At 37.9% G+C, this 20,742-nt stretch overlaps 1 protein-coding gene across 6 annotated transcripts in view; it reads right to left on the bottom strand.

Annotated features, from left to right (window-relative positions):
- The window catches only part of RUNX1 (RUNX family transcription factor 1), a 210,648-nt gene that overhangs the window by 122,218 nt on the left and 67,688 nt on the right, over window positions 1-20,742 (bottom strand). The window contains exon 2 of one of the 6 annotated variants that reach the window (XM_073361367.1): window positions 1,476-1,564. The exons of the other annotated variants lie outside the window; for them this stretch is intronic. The gene's annotated coding sequence lies outside the window, so the exon portion shown is untranslated. The remainder of the gene's footprint in view (window positions 1-1,475; window positions 1,565-20,742) is intronic. 6 annotated transcript variants of the gene reach the window in all.

Below are 20,742 nucleotides of genomic sequence, written 5' to 3'. Positions count from 1 at the left end.
GTCTGAAACACCAGCAGAAAGAAGGAAGACAAAGAGATAAATCCTGGGGTCAGAAGATGGGCTACATAGCCTTTCATCTCTATTGCAGGTCATCACTTCCAATCAACTCTAAGTTAGCAGTGATTAGAAACTGTGCTTGTCTCTATAAATATGTGCAGCAGTCACAGGGATAAATAAATTGTATGAGCCAAGGCCAACCTTTTCAAACCTGGTATATAAAATTAGGCACTTAAACTAAAAGAGATCTGATTTTCTGCACCTTTAGCGCCCCTTGACTTCAATGGGATTTTTTTCACTCGCTGAAAATCAGGTCCCTGTTACTTAGCTACCTAATCATGGATTCAGAAGTTTACCTTAAGGTATTCAGGTTTGAAAATTTTGGCCTGAATACACAGTGGAGAAGATCCTATCAGAAATATTTTCACTTGTTAGGGATGATGTGACATTAAGAACATAAGAACAACCATACTGGGTCAGACCAAAGATACATCTAGCCCAGTATCCTGTCTTCCAACAGTGGCCAATGCCAGGTGCTCCAGAGGGAATGAACAGAACAGGTCATCATCAAGTGATCCATCCCCGTCGCCCATTCCCAGCTTCTGGCAAACAGATGCTAAGGACATCATCCCTGCCCATCCTGGCTAATAGCCATTGATGGACCTATTCTCCATGAACCTATCTAGTTCTTTTTACCCATTTGTGGCTCTGCTTTGCTTCATCATGTGTAAATCATACAATCAAATGCCTAACTTTTAAAAATACTTCTCATAATACTTCACACTACTTAGTATAGATTTGCCATTATCTTCAAAGGGAGACCTATTCTCCATCTCTTGTCCCTGCTTACACAACAGCAACGGAACACAAAGGAACAACTCAAATTTGCCTCCAAATTTAGACTTTTACAAACATAAGCTCTTACTGACTATGTTATTCCTTTTCCATTTTTATTTCAAGAAAACCCTCCATTTTTGGATTTACTTGATGCTGCCACAGAATTTCCAGTTTGCCATAGGTTTTGCACTGCAATGCTACAAAGCCTGGGGCCTTGTGGTAGAACATAGATCCATTCGGTCACATAGTCCCTGGGTCCTGAGCCTATATAAAAAAAGTTCTTGACAGAACTTGAGTTGTTAATACATTCTTCGGGTTAAAATCTTCTCTTACAGTTTTAGTAAGTCATTCTTGTCAAGAAGCTGCCAACAGCTTCCTGTGTTCCATCATATACCCAGCCACATTGGCCATTGAACCAGGAAGTCTTCAGCCTCTAATAAACTAAATTCACCAAGACCATCACCCCTGTGAAAATATGCTGATATGTGAACTTTACTGTGCATGCAATGCATAGAACAGAGCTTAGCATAGTGAAATATGAAATAGCTTAACATTCAGAATGATTTATTATCAGTCTTTTCAAATGTTTTCTTTTGGCTGCTAAAAAGCTTTGAATTACCAGACATTGTATCCTGACTTACTTAAACTTCAGAAGAATGGTAACAGGAGAACCAAGGCAGATTCAGTAATGCATATTCTGTGAGGTGTTTAGGTTAAGAATAGATGAGTTCTGAAAAAGAAGAGAGGCCATAAATAATTAACGTCCCTCTCTGTAGATGGGAGAAAAGTATCAAGATTTTGCTGAAGTCATTGATTGATTTTCTGACACAACAAGTGAAAAGATGTGAAAGCAGCCACTTGGAGTGCAATGTCAGATATGCGATCCATTGTTAAATGGAATTATGCATTTTAGTTACTAACACAGCTTGTGTTCCACTGATTGCACTATTATAAAGTACACATTAAACCTAACAGAAATGAAAAAGTAGGGAAAATATAGGCCAAATTTACAGCTAGATGTTTGAATTAAAAAAAGAAACAAAAACACAAACACAAAAACAAACAAACCCCAACAATCCAAAACAGAAAAGAGAAGTATTGCTTTATAAACAAAGTACTGTTACATTGATGGAGAAACTGTATTCGCTTCTATTTACAAGCAGTTTGTTGCCTTGGATTCCTGATTTCATATATCACTGTCATTAATAGGAGATAGAACACTGAACTAATTAATTGGTCACTGATGAGCACATCCTTTCATTTCTTCCTTTTTCAGTATAAATTCAGATATGAAAGGATCTCCATTATATGCAAACAGGTGAAAAAAATTCCCATGGAGTCAAACATTATCATGTACATCCCACAGCACACTGTGCCTTTTTTATATTATTCATGTCAATCTGAATTAGAGGTCAAATGAACAGAGCATAGGTACATCTGAGCTAACAGCAGTACTGAAGAGAAACGTGGACCTCTTAAGGCTACCATTTATTGTTCATTATGAAGTCTTCCTTATTCTACATTTCTTCACAGTCCTAGAATTAAGAAACTGTATATTACTAATGTATATGTAGGAAGGCACAACCCTGTGTGCTAAACATACATTCCCCCAAACCCAACATTTCGTATGGTGTAAAGGGAAGGTTTAGTTTGGTTGGTTGCCTTAACCAATCACTGATGGACTGATAGCAAAATGAAACTTACTAGTACATTTGATCTTTGGTATTTGGTCTGGTGTCTATATAGCTATTTCAAAGCAATCAGATGGTGCATAATGATAAGCCTACTTTACAAAATTTGAAGGAGGATGTAGGATCAAAAGGAAAAGGAGAAAAAGAAATGGATTGGCTGTGTACACAGATTTATACTGGTTAGGAGACTCCAAAATGAACGAGCTGAAGCCATTATATAACACATCAAAACCCTTCTGAACTATACCAGGTTTAACATGTTTGAATTATTCCAGTTTAATCCCTGGCTTCCACTGAAAAGTTAGCATGAGTCTTATGATAGTCTTTATTTTCTTGATAAACTACTGACTATTAGTTATTACTTATTAACCAGTGCCAAGCTGTTAGTGCTATGCATGACACAAAATTAAGCCAGTCTCTGTCCTGAAGACCTTACAATCTAGCAGATTCTTTTATAGTACAGTGAAATTGTTAATTGAAAGTGTTGTGTGGGCGCCTCCCTTCCCACTCACAATCACACAATATCCTTGTGGTACCTGGTATCTACACAGTTACACATATATATATAAAGTCTGCTGCAGTTTCCACGGTATGCATCCGATGAAGTGAGCTGTAGCTCACGAAAGCTCATGCTCAAATAAATTGGTTAGTCTCTAAGGTGCCACAAGTACTCCTTTTCTTTTTGCGAATACAGACTAACACGGCTGTTACTCTGAAGCCTGACACATAAAAAGGTAACATTAGGAAAACATTTAGGGCCTGATTCTTAATTACACTAAGGCCCCTCTGCTCTGCTCTAGGAACATAATGTGGCTTATATCCATGTTAAGGCCCTTGTACATTGTCAGAGTGATGTAAAAGGGCCTTAACATAAATGAAAATCTGACCCTTAATGTACTTTAATATGATTGAGCAGTGGCAAAACCAGAAAACCCAGCACTTTGTGAGCAGCCACCTTTCTTCCGACCAAGAACGAGGGTTCTATGACCACCAATGGTCCACAAAGCACAGCTTTGGAACTTTTGCAATAGAGAAAGAAATGGCATGCACTGGAAAGCCTAGAGGGAGAAATGATTTACAGTGTTTGGGGTATTTTAAAATGTTCATTCACTTCTCCTGGGCAACCCGAAGAAGAGAGTCTTTAGATGGGACATGAATGCCGAGCAGGTGGTGACTCAGTGAAGTGAGAGGTGGAAAAAGGTATGAAGACGGAAAGAAGAAAAGACAAGCAGGGCACTGAAGGCTGCTCTTGATTGCTGACAAAATGAACAGGCTGGGAGAAAGCATTAGTAGCAGAGTGACAATAAGGTCAACTGGTGAAATCCTGGCAAAGCTCCCATTGTCTTTAATAGGGCCAGGATTTCACCCAAGATATTTAAGTGTGTTGCAGTGGACAATGGGAAGCCAGCGAAGCAACTGAAAAAGGTGGAGATTACACAATCTGATAATATATTATTAAAATAACAGTCACATCACATGTATATGAGAAGTATATGAGAAGAAAATACTCAGAAATTCTGTCTTTTTGCCATATCCTGTCATTTGTCTATATTGCAAACTCCTCTTGACCTCAGTCAGAATTCTGTAATGTCTGCTGAGTATTAGCATTACGTAGTCCTGCTATTGCTCAGGTGACCAGGGCAAGGAAATTAGTTTATTTGTCTTCCCAGGACTTCCACATGCCATGCAGATTCCTGGTTTTTCCTCCTCTCAGAAGGGAGGCTAGTAGATAATATCACATGAACAGAATTTCTGTTAGTATTCCAGCATTCAGGTAGCAGCTGACTAACAACAGGAAATGCACATACACAAAATTGAAAAAAAAAAAGGTAAATAGTAAATGTTAAACTTGTTTGGAAGTTTGATTCTTGTTTAATTGGGCCAGATCACCAATTGTACATAAAAGACAGCTGCAAAGTAATTAGCTAGTATCATATTACTTTAACTTTTAGCATCAGCATTATAAGTAAAGGGAAACAGATAAGAGACTTTCCAGTTAAATCTCATGGCTGCTTTGTAGGATCTGTGTATAATTATTTTACAATAACACAAAGTATTGGGGGGCCCCAATCATACAAGCCCTCAAGCAAATAGTTCAGCTGATCTATTTGTGTAAGAAAGGATTTGCTGGACTGGACCTTTGGGCAGTTGTTGAATGGCACGCTTATCTAGAACACAGAGAGCCAATCATTTTTTAACAATTATGACAATAGATAAAAGCAAGACAGACTCTGATTTAAATGCCTGATAATAAAAGCTTACATTGAGAGATGGTCAATAAAACCTTAGTAACAATAATAAAAATTTAGTCTCGACACTACAAGAAAATGCATAAGATGTGAACATGGCATAATATTGTGATACTGAGGAAAAGATGGGTGATCCATATAGAAGTCTGTAATCTATTTCCAGTGCTAGTAGGAACACAAAACCACTCTGTGTTTATCAGGTGCCAGTGAGATTGTCTGAAAATAAGAGAGTTTGGTGGTCTCTGTTCATTTTTCAATGGTTTGTACTCTACTACATACCTGGCTCATTTCCAGGGGAGCCTAACTGCTGAAAAAAAATCATTTACCAATTAGCATGGAGATAAAAATATTTCCTTCTCCAATTGGGTGGTCTCTTTTACAGCTGAAATGAAATTAGATCCAGGACATGGCAGGTATATCTTAGGTTAAAGCTCATAGTACTATATATAAAATTCCGTTTTGGCTGAGACAACTATTACAGAATTCTAGGAGACACTGAGTTTGGAACTTTGCACACATATAATTTGTGAAATACGAAGTGAGAAGTATTATGATACAGAATAAAACTTGACAGGTTGATTTGTGTTGCCACAGCATTTCTGCAAGTCTTGCTACTTTAATTTGATATGTATTATGTAGATATAGACTAAATATACATTACACATGAGTAAAATATATAGGAAAATCCAACTGCTGTAAAAAACAACCTTCAAATCATACCTTTAACATCAGTAACCATGGGGCAGATTATTATACCTTTATTGGCGCTGAATAGTAATGGTATTCCATTAATTTCAATTGAACTTCTTTTCAAGTAAATATGGTAAGAATACTGCAATCCATCACAATGACAATTACTTTTTACTAATGCAAATATGACTTTTCCGGGCCTTAAATTCAGCCTTGGAATTTTGCCCTCAGTTTTGTGCATGCTGCACAAACATAACCAATCAGAACAAAGAAAAGTTAGACAAGTTATATATGCTATATATAAGTTATAAGCATGTTGTACCAGGCTTTGCTCCAAAAGGATCTTCTGGAAATACTGCTGGTGTGCCCCCTCCCTTCGAGGACAGCAGACATTCATATGGGAAACTTCTGGTAGCCCTAAGTCACTCCTGCCAACAGAGGTTCTTGTTTAAAAACTACTGGTGGCCTATGTATCCCTCCATCCGTAGGTCCTATTTACATTTGTTGCCCAGTGCAACATAACCTTTTAAACTGCATTAGGTTATAGTCTGAGCTATAGGCCTATCCCAGCGTGATTTCATGCAGAGCAGTACGAACCAACATTTAAAGCTGATTCCTTTTTTAAACACAGATAGAAGCAGGTAATTGATATGCCAGCACGTATTTTGATATTATCCTTCATTAGGTAGCAGGCATTCCACCATGGTTACAGCTTTTATATGTGTAGAATCAAGTGTAGAATATCCTTCACATTCTAATTTCTCAGTGACTTCTTGTAGAATCAACACTCAATGGAAAACAACAAAAGTATGAGAAAGCATTCGAGGAATGCTTGTAAATGGTGGCTCAGTAGACTTATGATAATTTCTCTGATGTACAAATCCCTGCTCCTGAAAGCATGGGTTCTCTTAGCAAAGTCTAAGTGATGCAAAAGGTCAGCAGTTTGATGTAGGTGTTTAATGCTAAGAACCCTGTTGAATTCACACAGAGAATTACTGAAGCATAAGTGGGAAAAGTGTGCGAATTCAAGCATCACAGAGAACTTCACTCCTGCTTTGCGAAAGAAAGAAAGAAAGAAAGAAAGAAAGAAAGAAAGAAAGAAAGAAAGAAAGAAAGAAAGAAAGAAAGAAAGAAAGAAAGAAAGAAAACCATCAAAAATGTAATCCAATTACAGCATTGGGATTTATGGAATTACACAGGCATAGAAATTCATGTACAGTATTATATCCTCACAAAACACCTCTGAAGAATTAAAGGGCTCCTTACAGAGGCTCTGACCTCATTTTCCCTTACCTCTCTGGGCTGCACACAGTGGGCTATCCACACAGACATCAGTGGGGAGTTGTGTGTGTGACTCAAAGGTAATATATGCTAACTGGTTGTTAAGGTCTCCTACTTGGCTAATTGTTACTGCTAACTTGGAGACAGGTGTACTGTGAAAAAAAAACATGAATATTTTGATGATTTCTAACTAGAATTTTTCTTCAAACATGTTTGTAGACCCCGTTTGAATGAGCTTTTCAGAGACACTTGTGCAAAATCTGTTGAAGACTAGAAGAAATATTTCCAAACAGCAGTAACCATTATTTTCAAGGCTAGCTCTTGAAGAGAGCATGCAGTACTACTGTCAGTGTCTGCAGTCATTAATACTTTTGCTTTCTAATGAAAACAATGGCATGTAGTGTTCTGAAAGCCCAGCACAGTGGAAGCTAATGGTTATTGCAAATCTCTATGTAAATACAACACAAATTTGCCAGGTTTCTTGCAAACTATTAGTATACAAAGTGGTGTTTTGCTAGGCAACAGCAGATAATACATTTTGCAGTACAAGCAATGCAAATCTAAATATTTTAATGTATGGCTGTATTGTGTAGGTCTTTGTGAAGCAGATGTAGGGAAATTCAGTTTCTTAGATCAACATTCCAAAATCCATCCGTCCCAAACCGGGTAGCTTGATGCTATCTAGTTCTAACAATAAACTTGGATATAAAGTACACTGTAACATAACTTAGTAAGAGGGCCTGACTTACCCTTATGAGCCAGAGTTTACCTGGTCCTTGCACATGCGTGTAGGTGCAGGAGATGGTGCAAGGAGTCTCTCCTTCCACCTGTGCCCTAATGGCTGACAAGAATCGCATTGGGAAGCATAGTGTCTATTCCCTCTTAGCACTACCTAGGCAGTCAGTAGGTGTACAAAAACGGGGAAGGGGGAAGTGCAGTGACTTGCCTCTCTGCCTCTACGAGGGCCTGCAAAGTTGGGACCACACTCCGAAGCTCGGGTAGCTACTGTTCTGGTGTGAGTGCCCCAAGAAGAATTCTGGTTGAGTCTTCAGCCTCATTGCAGCTCCTCCACACTTCACCACCCCCAAGCTCAAAATGAGGGCACCAAGAGCAGAATCTTGTCTTCACTAAGAAATCACACTAATAGGCTATTTAAATAAATGGTTACATATAGAGACAGGTTAAGGTGGAAACTGAAAGCACACTGCACCTAGCTAGCTTTGGAACATTTTCAAAGTAATGCGTGTTCCTTGGGTTTAGCTATGTGACCTGTGTGGGCATGAGACGCAGAGTAGAATCCAGAAAACATACACGGCGTGGTTGTAGTATTTTCTGGATATAAATAGCTAGGGGTGTCCATAATTTGAGACTGTAACTCAGTTTTCAGAATTCATATTCCCCAATTACTTTATGCTGGAGGCCAATATAAAAAGTGCTTGAAGTTTCATAATGAGAGCATTGAGTTTCTATTTCTTGACCATTGTGCTGTGTGGTCCAACAGAGAAGGCAGCAGTCCCATTAAAGTTAGCTTAAGAAGAAACACGAGTGATCTGTTGATAGAACTTAACAATAGGGATCCACATTTCCTTCACCAGGAATAGTTACTGTCTGTTCTGTTCTGTCTTTAGAAATGTGATTTGCAGGGGTATAATTCACAGAGGGAAAATATAAAACACATAGCGAAGAAGCTTAAGCTGGGCAGCTGAATGTTTGGAATGAATGTTTGAACTGTTCTTAGAATATCCTTCACATTCTAATTTCTCAGTGACTTCTTGTAAGCAATCTTTATCTTTCAACCTGGCCAATGCCAAGGGGCAGATGAGAAGGTCAGGCAGCATCTTTGGTGAAATGTTATAAGTTTGTCACAGGACTTTATGTAATTTCTGAATCAAAACCAAATCACAGTAACAGATGTGAGTATATAAAAATATGCAGATATCAGATGAAATCCTGGCCTTGTGGAAAACAATGGCAAAACTCCCACTGACTTAAGTGGAGCTAAGATTTCACCCACAAATTGTAAAAATAGCACGTATTTGGAAACATAAAAATTGCTGCACCAGATCAAGAATCTCCCACAACCGAGACAAGTGCCCTAATCCCTGGGCTATGGAGATACTCTCTCACTCTCTCATTTTTTTTCCATGAAAAATTCTGAAAGATCTCATTTTCATTCTGTTGGACAGTCTCACCTGCTTCAGGGAAAGATGCATAAAGCACAACGTTGGCATTTGTGGAATGGACAAGGCCAAATACTGGTTACTGTATGTCTGCAACCATAGAGTCCGAGGCCAGAAGGGACCTTTCTGATGATCCAGCCTGACCTCCTTTATAACAGGGGCCATAGAACTTCCCCAAAATAATTTCTAGAGCAGAGCTTTAGAGAAACATCCAATATTAATTTAAAAATTGTCAGTGATGGACAATCCACCACAGCTCTTCGTAAACTGTTCCAATGGTTAATTACCCTCATTGTGAAAAATGTACGCCTTATTGCCAGCCTGAATTTTCTAGCTTCAAACTTCCAGTCATTGGATTGTGTTGTACCTTTCTCAGCTAGACTGAAAAGCCCATTATTAAGAATTTGTTCCCCATTTAGATACTTCTAAATTGCAATCAAGTCACCCCAGAACCTTCTCGTTATTAAACTAAACAGATTGAGCTCATTAACTCTATCATTATCAGGCATGTTTTCTAATCCTTTAATCATTCTCATGACTCTTCTCTGAACCCTCTCCCATTTATCAACATCCTGTGGGCATCAGAACTGGCTATAGGATTCCAGCAGCCATTGCACCAGTGCCAAATACAGGTCAAATAAATACTTTACTCCTACTTGAGACTTCCCTGTTACACAGATGTAACATAAGAGACATTGTGCTTACTTATTTTATACATTTGTAATATCTACCCAGAAAGCTAATTTAAAAAAAAAATACTGTCCTTTTCATAAAATGTTTCAGATTAGTGAAGATCTTGCCTATATTTAGCTTTTATGGAAGAAAGGATAAAACATAATCAACTGTTTAAAGGATAAAACACAAACCACATGAAGCACTGAAACTCCTTGGCGAGAAATCTAACAGTAGTGCTTGGTAGCAACCCCATCTCCTGTGGAGCAGATGTTCAGGATTTTACATGGAAATAGAAACTGCACTAACATAAAATGCTTTAGTGACTGAAAAACTGATAAATGTTAAAGATTGTCCTTCAGGTTAGGTGCAACACTATCTTCCTGATTGTCTAAAGATGCCCTAAGGAACATCGGGATGGAAATATAAAAATAAGCAGCAGCAGCAATTAAAATATTGACAGTTTAAAAAAAAATCTAGCAATGTTTCTCCGCCTTCAGGCATCTTTTAGTACAGTCTGAATGGCTAACTATTGCCAGCAATGGGGTGGGAAGCTGGATTGCAGGCACATGATTGTAAAGCCCTGGAAATATTAGGCTCTGGTTTCAGTAGAGCCATATAGAACATGCTAAAATTTCAATTTAAATATTTTTGTCAAAAAAGCCTGGATTTACAAATGAGTGTTTGTGTTGTTGAGAAGTAGGGGACATTACAAAACCCAAGATTTGTTTCAAAAGGTGGTTGTTTTCATTTCTGATCTTGGGGGTGGGATTATGGTCTGATTTTTCAGGGATAACTTCAATGAGAGTCTTAGGGGTTCAGCACCTCTGAAAATCAGACCATTAGACTTTAGGGTAACTAGACAGAACAGAGATGGGAGCTATATTACACCCTCAAATCCATATGTGCAATGTGAATTGGAGCGACGTTCTGAGATCAACGTTTCAACATGTCCTTACAGCTTGAATTAACGGACTGGGATGGATTCGGTATGAGTATGCTTATTAAAAATAATGATTTTGTTCCATCAGTTTGCAAAATAAAACACTGGTTTAGAGCTTGGATAAGAACTATTGACAGTGTGGAAAAGCATTTTTTTTTGTGTCCTGAGAGACACCATTGGTTAAACCTACCAAAACAAGGACAGCTGAAATACCACAGCAGACTACATGAATTTTCTATGTGGGTGTTCACGTTTTATATCAGCATATGATACTGTGCAGTTTCATACAAAGAAAGACATCAGTCCCTGCCACACACGCCCAAAAGCCAAACAGATGTCGCACAGAGCCCACATCTCACCAAAATTTTCCAGTAGTTAAAATAGAAAACATCAGGTCAAATTTAGCCTCCTCAGGCTGATACCACTTTCACTTTGATTCAGTTTTCTTGACATATGGTTTCTCCCGCCTCCGCCCTTCACATTTTAAACTTAAATAGAGACAATAAATTTCATTTAAATATTTGTGAACGACACCAACAAAAGATAGGGTATAGAAAATCAAGGAAGATGCTTCAGAGAGCAGATCAAAAGTAGGGAATAGCTTAACCTCTCATTAAAATCGTCAGGAGTTTCTCAGGGGTATGATCTGAAGATGGAGAAGGAGCCTTGATTTAGAATTAGCATCATACTATGTAGCAATCTGCCACTGGATCAGGAAGGTGTGGTAATGACAGATGGACCTATGGAATCAAACCCCAAGCACACAGTGTTTGGCCCTATTCTGGGTGGATTTTACCAACTCCTGATAGATACGTGAAGAGCCTGTCTATACCTCGTCATGCCAATAAAGTCTCATTGACTTTCCCTTTAGTCTGTGACACAGTTTTAATGTTATTTGAGTAAACTGGTGGTTATTTTTTAAACCTTGCATAGACATTTACAATACATAGTTTAACTGAAAATCTAGAGCACTGGAGTATTTCCCCGACAGACCAGAACACTTGTATGCATTTTTGTAACATGCATTGATATACTGTTTATTTACCCAAGTTATTGGAATGGCAAAGAAAATCATAGAAAGTCAATCGAAGTGCCAACTTCCCTCAAATTTCATGAGATTTGAAGGCTGAGAGCACTCAGAAGCACTCAGGAGATGTTCGGTACTTTACAGGATTAGGCCCGTGGAAACCCAGCAAAAATAAATGTACGTTTTTAAACCATGCAGTATTCCACTCCATCTGGTGAATGTGGACATAAACAAACTCTATCTATGTTGATTCTCTTAGTGCTGTTTTCTGATATCAGATCTGGAAATGTTTTAGAAAAGCCTAGACTTGCAAAATTTTTAGCCCTATTTTGAGGCTAACGAGATTTAGAAAGTTCAGATAATCTCCAGATAAACACTGTAGCTCTGCTTCTCCAAAAAAGAACTGAAGCTTTTGCGATTCTGCCAACACAAAGTTTTCATTGCACATGATACTACTGAAAGATGTGGCCAAATCCAGCCCTTCGAGTACATGGGTGCAGTTCCAGGTAGAACATGTGCGTTCGCACACCAAGGCTGAATTTGGACCATGTTATGCCAAATATCTAAAGCAATTAGATTCTACTATGAAATAATCTCATTTGAATTTTTAGTTTTGAAAATAATGCCCATTTAGGTATGTGAATGCAGATAAAGCCAGAAGCCAAAAATCTATTTTACATTCTCTTATTTCAAATTGGATTAAACAGATTTTTGCTGAATGTAGTAAAGATATGAATTCCTTCTGAGTCTGAGACACTGCATTACAAATTTCAGCCTGGAGCAAAGTGTGTCCATTCTTATCCCCAAGTAAATAAATAAGATAGTTAGTAATACTGAATTGTGTATAATCTGAAAATGAATTTAAATCATAGAACTGGCAAAAAAAAACAACAGCAACAATGCAGATGAAAAGTCTTTCCTCCCCTATCAAAGTTCCAGTATTTGTATGCATGATTGCTACTGTTTTGTCCTTCTGTGAAGGTACGAAAATTCAATTAAAAATGTAAGCTATATTTTCCACACCTCATTTTCAGTGTTTTCATATTTGAAGACCTTTTTTCCCTTTTATCATCATTATAGAAATTTACATTTATATGGTACCTTAAATCCCAAAGAGGCCTATTGAGCCTTCCAGAATAAACAGAATAAATCATTTCACTCTCCCTCCTGAAGAAATGCAACCACACTTAAGGAGGGTGCAAGAACTGTTTAATCAGAACAGCTTCCACACAGGAATAAATTCTCCAGTAACCTACAAGGGGAATTAAGGTAGGCATAATGCAGTTACCCTCACTGGAACCAGGGCTAACTTAGCTTAGTGCCAGGGGATCTTCAACGATCACTCAAGTGCTCATGACCTTGGTTCTGGTTTTCATCACGATATGGCAACTCTAGCAACACAGCGCTCCTTTAAGCCTCACGTGGAATCATCAGCCAAACTACGGGCAGCGCTTTCCTACTGGAGGCCTGTTACCCAAGTACTGAGCTCACCTGGCTGTGCTTCATTTATGAAAGTTGATGAAATCTCCAACCAGGGTAGCAAGGATGAAAATATCATGATGATTATTTATCTGCAGTTTTATGGCCCAGTGCTTCTATAAGTAACATAATATCAATCATTTGCCTTCGTAAGTCTTTCTTCAATCTTCATGTTTTCCCTTCCATTTGTTTTTAATTCAATTTAATGTGACCAGCTGGACACAACCCATAAAAGAAGCATGATTCTGGGACATTCCATTCTAAGATTTTTCTTTTCTGTAACATTTTTTCCTTAGGTTTCATTGGGATCCAGACAATGCTTAATAACTCAGTGCTCTGAGACTAGCGTGAGATGGGACTTATTGTCTGAATATGGTGTCTGAGAATGTTGATAAATTGAGAGTGCTGAATGGCTGCTGGAGCTTTAATGATTTGAAGTATAATTAATAATAGTAGATTCTACTTTAGCTTAGGTTCCAAATCCTTCAGATGAAAGGAAAGAAGAACATGTGGTCTACCATGTGCTAAGTATTCATCTGTCCTTGAATGTCCCTCTTAAATGTGTTCTGAATTAAAGCTATCTAAACTCCATGAATACTGTATTTTATTTTATGTATCCCTTAGTAACTAAAAATAATCGGAAGTGATAAATAATAATGGCAACACAGTGGAAGCTGCTTTTAGAGAGCTCAGATACGTTGAAACTCTACCTGTAGCGAAGAGGAGCAAAAGTGTCAAATTGTTCATTGCATTTCCATGGAATTTCTTTCCATCTAAGGGCAATCCCTCATGCTAGGAGAGTTAAGAGATTTGGTTTAGGCCCCTTAGGGCAGAACATTTGCCTTTTCCCCACCATAATGAATACTGTGTTTGGCTCCCGAAACCAACGGATTCTTCTACGTATCTCAAAATTGAGGAAGAAGGCCATCTTGGTTAAAAATAACCTGACCTGGTTTAGAGAGGAAGCTATAAATCTATATAACAAATGGAAGAAAGGGGAAGTTGATAGTAATGAATATAAATCAGAAGCTAAGAATTGTAGAAAATTGATAAGGGAAGCAAAGGGAGCACAAGGAGAAATCTAAAGTCAGCAGAATTAAGGACAATAAGAAGGACTTTTTGAAGTCTATTAGGAACAAAGAGAATCATAACAATGGTCCATTACTAGATTGAAATGGTAGAATTATCAATAGTAATGCAGAAAAGGCATAAGTGTTCAATAAATATTTCTGTTTTGTATTTGGGGAAAAAACAGATGATGTAGTCATATCATATGATGATAACATTCTTTCCATTCCACTAGTATCTCAGGAAGATGTTAAACAGCAGTGAATAAAGTTTGACATTTTAAAATCAGCAGGTCTGGATAAAGTGCATACAAGAATTTTAAAAGAGCTGGCTAGGTAGTTTGCTGGACCCTTAAGGTTGATTTGCAATAAGTCTTGGAACACTGGGAAAGTTTCAGAAGACTGGAAAAAAATAGCACTGTACCAATATTTAAAAATGGATTGACTCAGGTAATTATAGACCTGTTATGCTAACACTGATCCCGAGCAAGATAATGGAATGGTTTACTTGGGATTTGATTAAGAAAGAATTAAAGGAGGTTAATATAATTAATGCGAATCAACATGGGTTTATGGAAAATAGAGCCTGTCAAATTTGATATCTTTTTTTATGAGATTACAAATTTAGTTGATAAAAGTAATAGTGTTGATGTAATATACTTAGATTTCTGTAAGGCATTTAACTTGGTATTGCATGACTTTTTGATGAAAAAACTAGCAAGATTTAAAATTAACATGGTACACATTAAATGAATTAAAAGCTGGCTCACAAAATGTAACTGTAAACAGGGAATCATCACTGAATGGATATATTTCTAAGGGGGTTCCACATGGATCAGTTCTTAGTCCTATGCTATTTAACGTTTATTAATAACCTGGAAGAAAACATAAAATCATCACTGATAAAGTTTTGATGACTCAAAAATTGGGGGAGTAGTAAATAATGAAGAGGGCAGGTCACTCACTGATACGGAACAAAGAATGTGGGCCATAATTACACAGTGGGGAACTCTATCCTGGGAAACAGTGACTGAAAAAGATTTGGGTGTCATGAGGGATAATCAGCTGAACATGAGCTACCAGTGTGATACGGTGCACAAAAGGGCTAATGCAATCCATGGATGCATAAACTAGGGAATCCCAAGTAGGAAAAGAAAGGTTTGTTTGCCTCTGTATTTGGCACTGGTGCAACCACTGCTGGAATACCGTGTTCAGTTCTGGTGTTCACCATTCCAGAAGGAAGTTGATAAATTGGAAAGGGTTCAGAGAAGAGCTCTGAGAATGATAAAAAGATTAGAAAACATGCATTAGAGAGACAGACTCAAGGAGTTTAATCTATTGAGCTTAACACAGAGAAGGTTAAGGGTAACTTGATTATAGCCTAGAAGTACCTAAATGGGGAACAAATATTTAATAATGGGCTCTTCAATCTAGCAGAGAAAGGTATGACACAATCTAATAATTGGAAGTTGAAGCTAGAACAATTCAGTCTGGAAATAAGGCATACATTTTTAACTGTGAGGGTAATTAACCATTGGAACAACTTACCAAGAGTCGTGGTGGACTGTCCAACACTGACCATTTTTAAACCAAGATGATGTTTTTCTAAAAGATCTGCTCTAGGAATTATTCTGGGGAAGTTCTATGGCCTGTGTTGTACAGTAGGGTCAGACTAGATGATCACAATCTCCCTTTTGGCCTTGGAATCTATGAAAACAAGAGTTGAGTTGGGTTGGGTTTCCAGGGAACTGCAAGGAGGAAAAGACCATCCACAGAGAGGCTGCATGCCTTTTGTACAATCTCTGATTGCGCTGGTAACAATTCTCTATAGTACCTTGAATTGTGACCTTCTTACACTTCATAGTTACACTGGTTTAATATTTGCCGCCATATGGACAGAAGACATTTTAGGAAAAAAGCCTAAGCTGATTCTGGAAGAGATAAAGGTGACACATTGCTTTGAACATTTTCTTCTAAAGTAGAGTGAACCAATGAGTTGAGTTACAGGAGGTGCCATTATGATGGACTGTAAACAAAGTCATAAATTGAGGTAGGCTTGAACAAAGAACCCCATATCAGACCTCCTTTGAACTTTGAAAAAAATGTAGATCCATCACCTAACTTTGCAGTTGGGGCCCATCTCTAGCTATAACCACTTGCGGTCTTTAAAGACATTATGTGAGAGATACCAGTTCTGATATCCTGGCTAAGTTCTTATTGTCACATACCCAAATTTCTTATTTACTGTAGATTCATTTGGACAAGATGTTCTTCACTTCCTAACCTACAGCATGTTTGGCACTAACAAATTACCCAGAGGTGGCTGCATTTTATCATTCTACAAAACATCTTGGGATCTGGTTCTTATGGATGAAAGACAGTACATAAATGTAAGGCATTATTACTTTACGAATACAGGTGTCTCAGATCTGACACATCTCCACTTGTATGCCTCTTGCAAATAATTTACGTCAATGTGCAATCTATTCGATTGCTTTACAGCCTAAAGATGATGTTGTATCTTTTCAACTTCAGTATATACATTTTTTAAAATGTATTCAAGACATCCAGAAGTCAAAATAAATGTTCTTTCCTTGACTGAGCAATTGATCTTTTTATCTCCCAGCCTTTCTTTAAAAATCATTACTTCTGCATGTGTGATGTTATGTTGATTACAGTAAAACTGGAGAATTCTCTTAAATGTCAGACTGTCTACTCCACAGCAAATGCTTTAGTGCTTTATTCATTCAAACTCTTTTTGAAGGTCACTTTACAAAAACCAAATAACAGTAAGATTAATGCAGGGGTTCTCATTCCTTAATGGTCTAGAAAGCTAATGATAATTTTATTGTTTGATGTTCTGCTCTAGACAATGATTTTTGATGGTGGTGGAGGGGTTTTGTGAAGATCAGCGATGGATTATTTAATGAAAAACACATGTAGTAACTTAAGCCTGGTAAATTAAGATTGTCTCTGTATTCTACAAAACGACGCTAAATCCTTTGATTTATGTGTGGTGTTCTGAACCACACAATATAATTATCTTAGCCATAGTAGAAAATAAAAAAAAGCACTCGAGTTACACATAGAATGCAACCCAATGTTTAATTTGCACACATAATCAAAACTATATTCATTGAATTTCTGCTAAGCTTTGCAAACTTACCCTCAAACTGCAGCGTGACAAAATCATTAACTAATCACCGCAATAACCACACTCCATTCACTAATCCACAATGTTTTTACTACAAATACAGCAGTTTCAGTTTCTATTCAACATTTCTTATGCTTTCAGTGTTTTTCTTTATGGTTGTGGTGCAAAGGAACTCTTCAGTAATGAAAATTTTGTTCTAAGTACAAAACTCTATCTTCTACAATTCTGTTTAGGACTATATATTTTCATAATTAATGAACTGTCCTAAAAACTGTGACTGAAAGGTTAGTGAACAGGATTGCTCTTATACTAGACTATATTATGAAATTATATGACAGACAAGAACTGTCTAAACTGGAGCAGCAGAAGTGCAAATAGGTATAGATGCAAGTTTTGCAGGCACAATTTAGAAGGCTCATTTTAAATGTTGTTGGCCTGTATGACACACTTAGCACACATGGCTGTCTTGATAAAATTGGGGGTGGAACTGAATGGCTGGCTCAAGTCCACAGTTTGTTTTAATACATAGGATTTCTCTTGGCCTCTAAAATGTAGGGATCCATGGGTTTGCTTTTCTTAATTACACTTCTTTCCCAACTGGAGGTACATTTAGTTAGTGATTAAACTTCCTGTTTCTTGGACTATTCAAATACTTGCCAATATTAAGATGAATGAGATTATAATTCATGTAGAAAATTCAATAATAAATAGCAAATTGTGTAATCAGAAAATGTTTTATGGAGAACCATGAATAGTAGTTGGGTGAAATAACTCATTTCAGGTAGAAATATTTAAACTAAGACACTGGTAATGAACCCATCACCACAGTAGTATGCAGGCACTGAGGTTATGTCTATGCAAGGCTAAAAAATTTGCAGCTGACCCAGGCCAGCCAAGTCTTTTTAATTTATTTTTTAAATCCCTGTGTAGACATAACCTGAATGTAGCAACAAAAGGCCTAGTCCTACACTAGTGAAGTCAATCAGAGTTTCTACATTAACTTCATTGGCAAGAGGATCACCCCATAATACTGCAGTTAAAAGGAGTCTACAGTTCTTAGCTTTATGAGCACTATCTCTCACTATTCGTCTGGTCCACGCCGCATTGACTGCAATCAGAAGACTCCTATGGACTTCAAATGGCTTTGGGTCAGGCCTACATAGGATAATAAAACAGAAAATTGTGTTTTGAGCTTCTCTTTTACCCTATCTATGTTTGCAGATACAGCATCAAAAGTGAAAACAACAAACTCAAACCCTGCACTGTACACTGTGCATATTGGTGTACATGTTGCACTGTGCATTAATCCTTAAGCCTGAAGATTTTTATTGCCTTATTTGGCAACATCAGCTTTCCTAAGTATCTGTGCATTTGGCAAAAATGAATAATTAATCAACTCTTATTTTACGAAACTCACAAGTTTACTGTTCTGAGCTCAGAAGTCCAGCAAAGCAGTTACTGATATAGGCCCCAATTCAACAAAGCACTTAAGCGTGTTAAAGTTAAAATTTTGCTAAAGTTTCATCGAGATCAATGACACTTTTGCACATGCTTAAAGTTAGACATGTGCTCACATGCTTTCAATAGGAATGGACTGCTGAACTGGGGCACAGCTGAGAAAGTAGATGTGCAAAGGTAAACAAGGAAAACTGCTTCCCCAAAAGTTCCCATCACATTTCAGGAGTACATGCTGGAGAGTTTGTTGCATTTGTCCAGTATGGTGTGTTTTGGAATAAATTGTTTGTGACCTGCCCTTTCAGGACATGTCACTATTAGAGGGTCTGGACATTGACATTTTTCTGTATCACAAAACAACTATATTTTCCTGTGTAGAGAAAGATGGTGGTTACTCTGAAAAGTTAAATAAATCAATTAATAGAACGTCTCATAATTGTGCAGCGTATAAACTTGCCCAATGCTTAGACCTTTCCCAGAAGTGTTCCGCTCTTTGATGTCTTTTTTAAAGTTCTGGTAAATTGTGGTAAATTTCTTATGTTTGAAAAGCAATTGTCACACTGCGGTGCATGTGAGAGGAAACAGTACAGACCACCCGAGTCCAATCCTTTATGTGGACATTTAATCTCCTTCACCAACATCAAAGCCCTTGCTCTGACATCCAATTGGATTTCCGCATGTGAGGTTTCCCGTTTGTTTTCTCTCCTTTCTCCCCCTCCCTCCCTGTCATTTTCCCTACTTATTATTATATTATTATTAAAGGGGATATTTTTCTTCCTCCTGAAAAGGCTATTACTCTTCCATTTGTATATTTATAATGGCTTCAGACACTTGATTTTTCTCTTCTGTGGCTCAGCTCAGTTAAACATCAGAAAGAACAAGTGAAACAAAACCACTTCAGGAACTATGGAGCCTAAGGATTTAAACCCATCTCCTCCCCTTTGTGGGTAACGAGGCATAAGAATGAAAGGACCTGCTGGAAAAGGTACATGGCTCCCCCAGCTGCTTCCAGTCTGCTGCACCATCCCTTCTGAGAGGTGGGGCTGGGGGGCAGTGTGAATCTGAGAGGGCGCACAGGCCTCTAATTTCATTAAAGCCGAGGATCAGTGGGATTAGTGGGGCGGGAAGGAGTAGCCTGCAGACGTCAGGCCATCTATATGTGTGTCAGGATCGCTGCTTCTGTGCCTTTCTAGCCACACCTCCAGCACTGGCAGCACATACCTTGCTGCCACTGACCAGCTCCCAGCCTGCTGCGTATGTCACCCCTCTTCAGCAGAGGCTATTATTACCTCACTGCAAATGATGCTGCTCTGAGAGGAGAATATGCCACAGTCACCGTTCCCCAACTCCTACTCTGCCATGCATCACTCTGACTGGACTTTAAAACTGCAAAGAGGACAGAGTCTCTGATGTGTTGGGAGATGTTACTAATGCATAGCTGCCTTCCTCACCTGGTCCCTGATCCCCTTTGTGTAACATTTCCATGATCTGGGTTCCCCCACATCCCCTAGTGATAACTGATGTTGCACTACAGAAACAGTGAATATTTTTTGCTTACTTACCTGACCAGGAAAAGGAGATGGGCTAGAATGAGAAAGGGGCTGTTATGAGAGAACTCCAAAAACTGCTTCATGACACCTCTTTTGGGTTAGCAAACTGCTATAATCCCTGGCTGGAAGCAAGTCTTCCCTGATGGACAGCAGATGCACACAGAAGATGTAATGTAATTGAACAACACGGGTGGAAATATTTCAAATTTTGAAAAAGTTCAAGAAAAAAGGGACAATTTTTTGGAGAACATTTTTATGGAAGCTGATAAAAAAATTCAATATTTTTGACAAAGAAGGGACATGGATTTTTAAAACAATTAGCAAAATATGTTTCCGTTTTTCAGCTAGCTCTACATTTTTCATGCATATTTGCTGTATTATAGGCCCCAGCATGACTGCAACATATAATAACAAGGCAAATGAATACATTAGACATTAAATATAACTTACTTACTGGCAGTTTGTGTTAG

Source organism: Lepidochelys kempii, chromosome 1 (genome assembly GCF_965140285.1).
Source record: "Lepidochelys kempii isolate rLepKem1 chromosome 1, rLepKem1.hap1, whole genome shotgun sequence".
Classification (NCBI taxonomy): domain Eukaryota; kingdom Metazoa; phylum Chordata; order Testudines; family Cheloniidae; genus Lepidochelys; species Lepidochelys kempii.
Note: the sequence above shows the minus strand (reverse complement) of the source record. Positions and strands in the feature narration are given on the sequence as shown.